Source organism: Schistocerca cancellata, chromosome 4, assembly GCF_023864275.1.
Source record: "Schistocerca cancellata isolate TAMUIC-IGC-003103 chromosome 4, iqSchCanc2.1, whole genome shotgun sequence".
NCBI lineage: Eukaryota > Metazoa > Arthropoda > Insecta > Orthoptera > Acrididae > Schistocerca > Schistocerca cancellata.
The window spans coordinates 729,829,558-729,836,133 of NC_064629.1; the positions used below are offsets into that span (position 1 = coordinate 729,829,558).

General features: G+C 44.7%; 1 pseudogene; it reads left to right on the forward strand.

The window, feature by feature from the left end:
• The first annotated feature begins 5,370 nt into the window (after positions 1 to 5,370).
• Positions 5,371 to 5,488, forward strand: LOC126185615 (5S ribosomal RNA; annotated as a pseudogene).
• The last annotated feature ends 1,088 nt before the right edge of the window (positions 5,489 to 6,576 follow it).

Consider the following 6,576-nt stretch of genomic DNA (forward strand, 5'->3'; position numbering starts at 1 on the left):
CGTTCAGAAAACGAGGACACGAAAGAAGGAAGGAATAAAATCTCTGATTGACTGGATTACGTTTTATAATTCTACATTGATGATTCTGAACAGTTTAAAAATTTTGTTTTGTATGGTATAGTTCGAGTCAGGCTCAAAACACAATCCACAAGAAACTAAGCCAACAATTCCTCCTCTGACATATGCGGTTGTTTCGGCATTCTAAACATTTGCAAATGGATGTTTTTATTGAGGCAGCTGCACACAGCAAGTTCAGTACCGTCCAAATAGCAAAACTTTCAGCAGAGGGAGACTGCCCTACACAATGATTAACGACAAACGGTTGCACAGCAGGAAGTGATGGAGATGACGTTACACCGTTTGTATACAAGCAAGTGCTATCGGGCCGTCCTTTGTGGCCGAGCGGTTCTAGGCGCTTTAGTCCAGAACCGCGCGACTGCTACGGTTCTATGGTTCAAATGGCTCTGAGCACTATGGGACTTAACATCTGAGGTCATCAGTCCCCTAGAACTTAGAACTACTTAAACCTAACTAACCTAAGGACATCACACACATCCATGCCCGAGGCAGGCTTCGAACCTGCGACCGTAGCAGTCGCGCGGTTCCGGTCGCAGGTTCGAATCCTGCCTCGGGCATGGATGTGTGTGATGTCCTTAGGTTAGTTAGGTTTAAGTTGCCCTAAGTTCTAGGGGACTGATGACCTCAGATGTTAAGTCCCATAACTCAGATAGAAGTGAAATCTTATTGGAACATGAGACATGCTCTCACAGTGCACAAAGGCGTCATATTAGTCCACAGTGAAACGGGAAAAACAAGAGTAGTTATACCCAAAGCTCTCAGGAATAAAGTGTTAAAAATGTTACACCAATGCCATTGGGGCATAGTACGCACGAAACGCATGGCCAGAGAACATTGCTACTGGAACAACATTGATAAAGATATTGAAACAATGCGTTCTAACTGTAAATTATGTCAGACGCATAAATCAGCTCCGCCAAGACAATATTTTCCGTGGCCACAGGCAACAGAACCTTGGTCAAGATTGAATCACTATGCAGGTCCTTTTCTTGGAACTTCTTGGTTAATTGTCATTGATGCATTTTCAAAATTCCCTTTTGTACTACAAATGCGTACAACTTCTTCCGCGACGACGATTCAAGCGTTGTCAAAGATCGTTTCCATTGAAGGATTGCGTCAAATGGCTGGCGGCTACACGGGTAGCGGAGGCTGTGTGGCGTGGACTGGGCGGTTTTTTAGGTTAGAAGGCCTCGGGAAAGTACGGGGTGGGCTGCAATCTCAAAGTGTGCATGGCAAATACAGGATGTGCTTGGATCAAGGAACAGTCGGAATTGTTGTTGTAAATTGTTGTAGTTGTGCTGGGAAAGTCCCTGAGCTACAAGCGCTAATAGAAAGCACAGAAGCTGAAATCTTTATAGGTACAGAAAGTTGGCTAAAGCCTGAAATAAGTTCTGCAGAAATTTTTACGAAGTCTCAGACGGTGTTCAGGAAAGGTAGATTAGGCAGAATTGGTGGTGGAGCGTTTGTGTCTGTCAATAGTGGTTTATCTTGTACTGAAGCCGAAGTAGATACTCCGTGCGAATTGGTGTGGGTGGAGGTTATACTTAAGAGCCGAACTAAGTTAATAATTGGCTCCTTCTACCGACCCTCAGACACCGATGATATAGTTGCTAAACAGTTCAGAGAAAATTTGAGTCTCGTAACAAATAAATACCCCACTCATACGGTTATAGTTGGTGGGGACTTCAACCTTCCCTGGATATGTTGGCAAAAATACTTGTTCAAAACCGGTGGTAGGCAGAAAACATCTTCCGAGATTGTCCTAAATGCTTTCTCCGAAAATTATTTCGAGCAGTTAGTCCACGAACCCATGCGAACTGTAAATGGTTGCGAAAACACACTTGACCTCTTAGCCACAAACAATCCAGAGGTAATAGAGAGCATCATGACTGATACAGGGATTAGTGATCACAAGGTCGTTGTAGCTAGGCTCAATACCATTTCTTCCAAATCCACCAGAAAGAAACGCAAAATAATTTTATTTAAAAAAGCGGATAAAGTGTCACTTGAAGCCTTCCTAAGAGACAATCCCCATTCCTTCCGAACTGACTATGCAAATGTAGACGAGATGTGGCTCAAATTCAAAGCTATAGTAGCAACAGCAATTGAGAGATTCATACCTCATAAATTGGTAAGAGATTGAACTGATCCCCCATGGTACAGGTCCGAACGCTGTTGCACAGACAACGGAAAAAGCATGCGAAGTTCAGAAGAACGCGAAATCCCGAAGATTGGCTCAAATTTACAGACGCGCGAAATTTGGCACGGACTTCAATGCGAGATGCCTTTAATAGGTTCCACAACGGAACATTGTCTCGAAATTTGGTAGAAAATCCGAAGAAATTCCGGTCGTATGTAAAGTACACAAGCGGCAAGACGCAGTCAATACCTTTGCTGCGCAGTGCCGATGCTACTGTTACCGACGACTGTGCCGCTAAAGCGGAGTTATTGAACGCAGTTTTCCGAAATGCCTTCACCAGGGAAGACGAATGGAATATTCCAGAATTTGAAACACGAACAGCTGCTAGCATGAGTTTCTTAGAAGTAGATACCTTAGGGGTTGCGAAGCAACTCAAATCGCTTGATACGGGCAAGTCTTCAGGTTCAGATTGTATACCGATTGGGTTCCTTTCATATTACGCTGATACAATAGCTCCCTACTTAGCAATCATATACAACCGCTCGCTCACCGATAGATCTGTAGCTACAGATTGGAAAATTGCGCAGGTCGCACCAGTGTTTAAGACGGGTAGTAGGAGTAATCCATCGAACTACAGACCTATATCACTGACGTCGGTTTGCAGTAGGGTTTTGGAACATGTACTGTATTCAAACATTATGAATCACCTCGAAGGGAACGATCTATTGATACGTAATCAGCATGGTTTCAGAAAACATCGTTCTTGTGCAACGCAGCTAGCTCTTTATTCGCACGAAGTAATGGCCGCTATCGACAGGGGATCTTAGGTTGATTCCGTATTTCTGGATTTCCGGAAAGCTTTTGACACCGTTCCTCACAAGCGACTTCTAATCAAGCTGCGGGCGTATGGGGTATCGTATCAGTTGCGCGACTGGATTCGTGATTTCCTGTCAGGAAGGTCGCAGTTCGTAGTAATAGACGGCAAATCATCGAGTAAAACTGAAGTGATATCAGGCGTTCCCCAGGGAAGCGTCTTGGGACCTCCGCTGTTCCTGATCTATATAAATGACCTGTGTGACAATCTGAGCAGTTCTCTTAGGTTGTTCGCAGATGATGCTGTATTTACCGTCTAGTAAGGTCATCCGAAGGCCAGTATCAGTTGCAAAGCGATTTAGAAAAGATTGCTGTATGGTGTGACAGGTGGTAGTTGACGCTAAATAACGAAAAGTGTGAGGTGATCCACATGAGTTCCAAAAGAAATCCGTTGGAATTCGATTACTTGATAAATAGAACAATTCTCAAGGCTGTCAATTCAACTAAGTACCTGGCTGTTAAAATCAGGGACAACTTTAGTGCCGGCCGCGCTGGCCGTGCGGTTCTAGGCGCTCCAGTCCGGAGCCGCGCTGCTGCTACGGTCGCAGGTTCGAATCCTGCCTCGGGCATGGGTATGTGTGATGCCCTTAGGTTAGATAGGTTTAAGTAGTTCTAAGTTCTAGGGGACTGATGACCACAGCAGTTGAGTCTCATAGTGCTCAGAGCCATTTGAACCATTTTTGACAACTTCAGTTGGAAAGACCACATAGATAATATTGTGGGGAAGGCGAGCCAAAGGTTGCGTTTCATAGGCAGGACACTTAGAAGATGCAACAAGTCCACTAAAGAGACAGCTTACACTACACTCGTTCGTCCTCTGTTAGAATATTGCTGCGCGGTGTGGGATCGTTACCAGGTGGGATTGACGGAGGACATCGAAAGGGTGCAAAAAAGGGCAGCTCGTTTTGTATTATCGCGTAATAGGGGAGAGAGTGTGGCAGATATGATACTCGAGTTGGGATGGAAGTCATTAAAGCAAAGATGTTTTTCGTCGCGGCGAGATCTATTTACGAAATTTCAGTCACCAATTTTCTCTTCCGAATGCGAAAATATTTTGTTGAGTCCAACCTACATAGGTAGAAATGATCATCAAAATAAAATAAGAGAAATCAGAGTTCGAACAGAAAGGTTTAGGTGTTCGTTTTTCCCGCGGGCTCTTCGGGAGTGGAATAGTAGAGAGATAGTATGATTGTGGTTCGATGAACCCTCTGCCAAGCACTTAAATGTGAATTGCAGAGTAGTCATGTAGATGTAGAAACCATAGTGACCGATAACGGCACACAATTTACGTCGCAAGAATTCCAGTTATTCTGTCAGATGAACGGAATTGCTCATTACAGGACGGCACCATTTCACCCTGAGGCTAATGGACTCGCCGAACGATTCGTACGAACGGCAGAAGATAAACACGCCACGATAAGACCACGAGACATATTGCTGACGCTCGCCTACTTCGTTAGAGCGACAAGTCAAATAATCTGATGGTGTGTGTACCGAAGGTCTTACAGTACGCACACCACACTCTTTTTCCTTCTATACCAGTCGCCAGGGTCCTTCCTAAATTATATATCGTTAGTTTTTCTAGGTATCTGTGATATGTCTAGCGGCCGGAAAACAATATTTCACTCTGCTGTCGTTTCTTAAACTGAAGCCTAATGTTTCTTTGTTCATCGGACCCTTAAGTCTGTTAATTATTGTTCCTGGTATATCGTAAAATTCTCTGAACGAGTAAATCTGTACGTGTTCTTAGCAGGTATGAAACGTTCTAAGTTAATTTCTAGTTTTAGAGAGAATTTTACTAACTTGTTTTCACTGGAGATTCTAAAGTGGCAAATTTTGCATAATTTTCGTATTATTCCGCAGAATACAATGAATTCAATTTTTAATCTCTTCCCTTGTCCATTGTATGTTTAACTTTTTGTTGAATGTTATGTTCATAATCTCTTCCTGCTTGAGAAATCCAGTGGTGTATTTCCTCTGTCATTTTTAATGTAAAGTCCCGGCTTGTTACAGAAGACTTAACTTCATATAGACGAAATAATATTTCAGTACTCATTTACACTCTAAGACGAAAAATCAAACGTCACACCACTAATGAATTATCCGAATGGGACGGTAAAATTTCAGAAAAGTTGGATGGTTTATAGATGGGAAAGAGCTTTACAATTTAGCAAGTCAACCGCTGGACGTTATGCAACCAGTTATTGCGCTTGATATTGATTGGTACAGTTGTTGGATGACCTCCTGAGGAATATTGTGACACGTTATGTAGAACTAGGGGCAACGGCCTTGCCGCAGTGGATACACCGGTTCCCGTCAGATCACCGAAGTTAAGCGCTGTCGGGCGTGGCCGCCATTTGGATGGGTGACCATCCGGGCCGCCATGTGCTGTTGCCATTTTTCGGGGTGCACTCAGCCTCGTGATGCCAATTGAGGAGCTACTCGACCGAATAGTAACGGCTCCGGTCAAAGAAAACCATCATAACGACCGCGAGAGCGGTGTGCTGACCACACGCCCCTCCTATCCGCATCCTCATCTGAGGATGATAGGCGGTCGGATGGTCCCGATGGGCCACTTCAACTTGTGGCCAGAATACGGAGTGCTTTATGTAGAACTTGCACATTAGATCGTCAAAATCCCCACCTGGTTTGAGGGCCCTGCCTATAATGCTCCAAACGGTCTCAGTTGGGTAGAGTCCACGGTATAGGCAAGCACGAAGACAAGCAGTAGGAACACTCCACGGGTGCGGACGAGCATTGTCTTTCTGAAAAATAAGCTCAGGATGGCTTGCCATTCTGGGCAACAAAACGGGGCGCAGAATATCGTCTACGAACAAAAGAAATGGCTCTGAGCACTATGGGACTTAACTGCTGTGGTCATCAGTCCCCTAGAACTTAGAACTACTTAAACCTAAGTAACCTAAGGACATCACACATCCATGCCCGAGGCAGGATTCGAACCTGCGACCGTAGCGATCGCGCGGTTCCAAACTGTAGCGCGTGGAACCGCTCGGCCACTCCGGCCGGCCGTCGACGAACAGCTATGCTGTAAGGGTGCCGCAATTGACAACCAAAGTCGTGCTGGTATGAAAAGAAATGGCACCCCAAGTCAACACTCATTGTTGTCAGGCCGGATGGCGAGCGACAGACAGGTTGACATCATCGGTCTGGGTCGTCGAACTCGACCAGGATTTTGACGGTGTAACGCATCGATTAGACAGAACTTGGCACTCAAGGTGCGTTCCATAAACAAGGCGAGCAAATTCATAAACAATCGTTTATTGAATATATTCGTACAAATAATCAAAAATTTTCAAATCAGCACCCTCTTTTGTCGATACACTTCTGGAGGCTGTGTTCCCATGCCTGGAAGGCATCCTGGAATGCCTTTTCCGGAATGTCCTTTAGAGCTGATGTAAAATGCGCCTGGATGCTTTCAATCGTGTCCCAATGTTTTCCTTTCACGACTCCTTTTAACCGAGGAA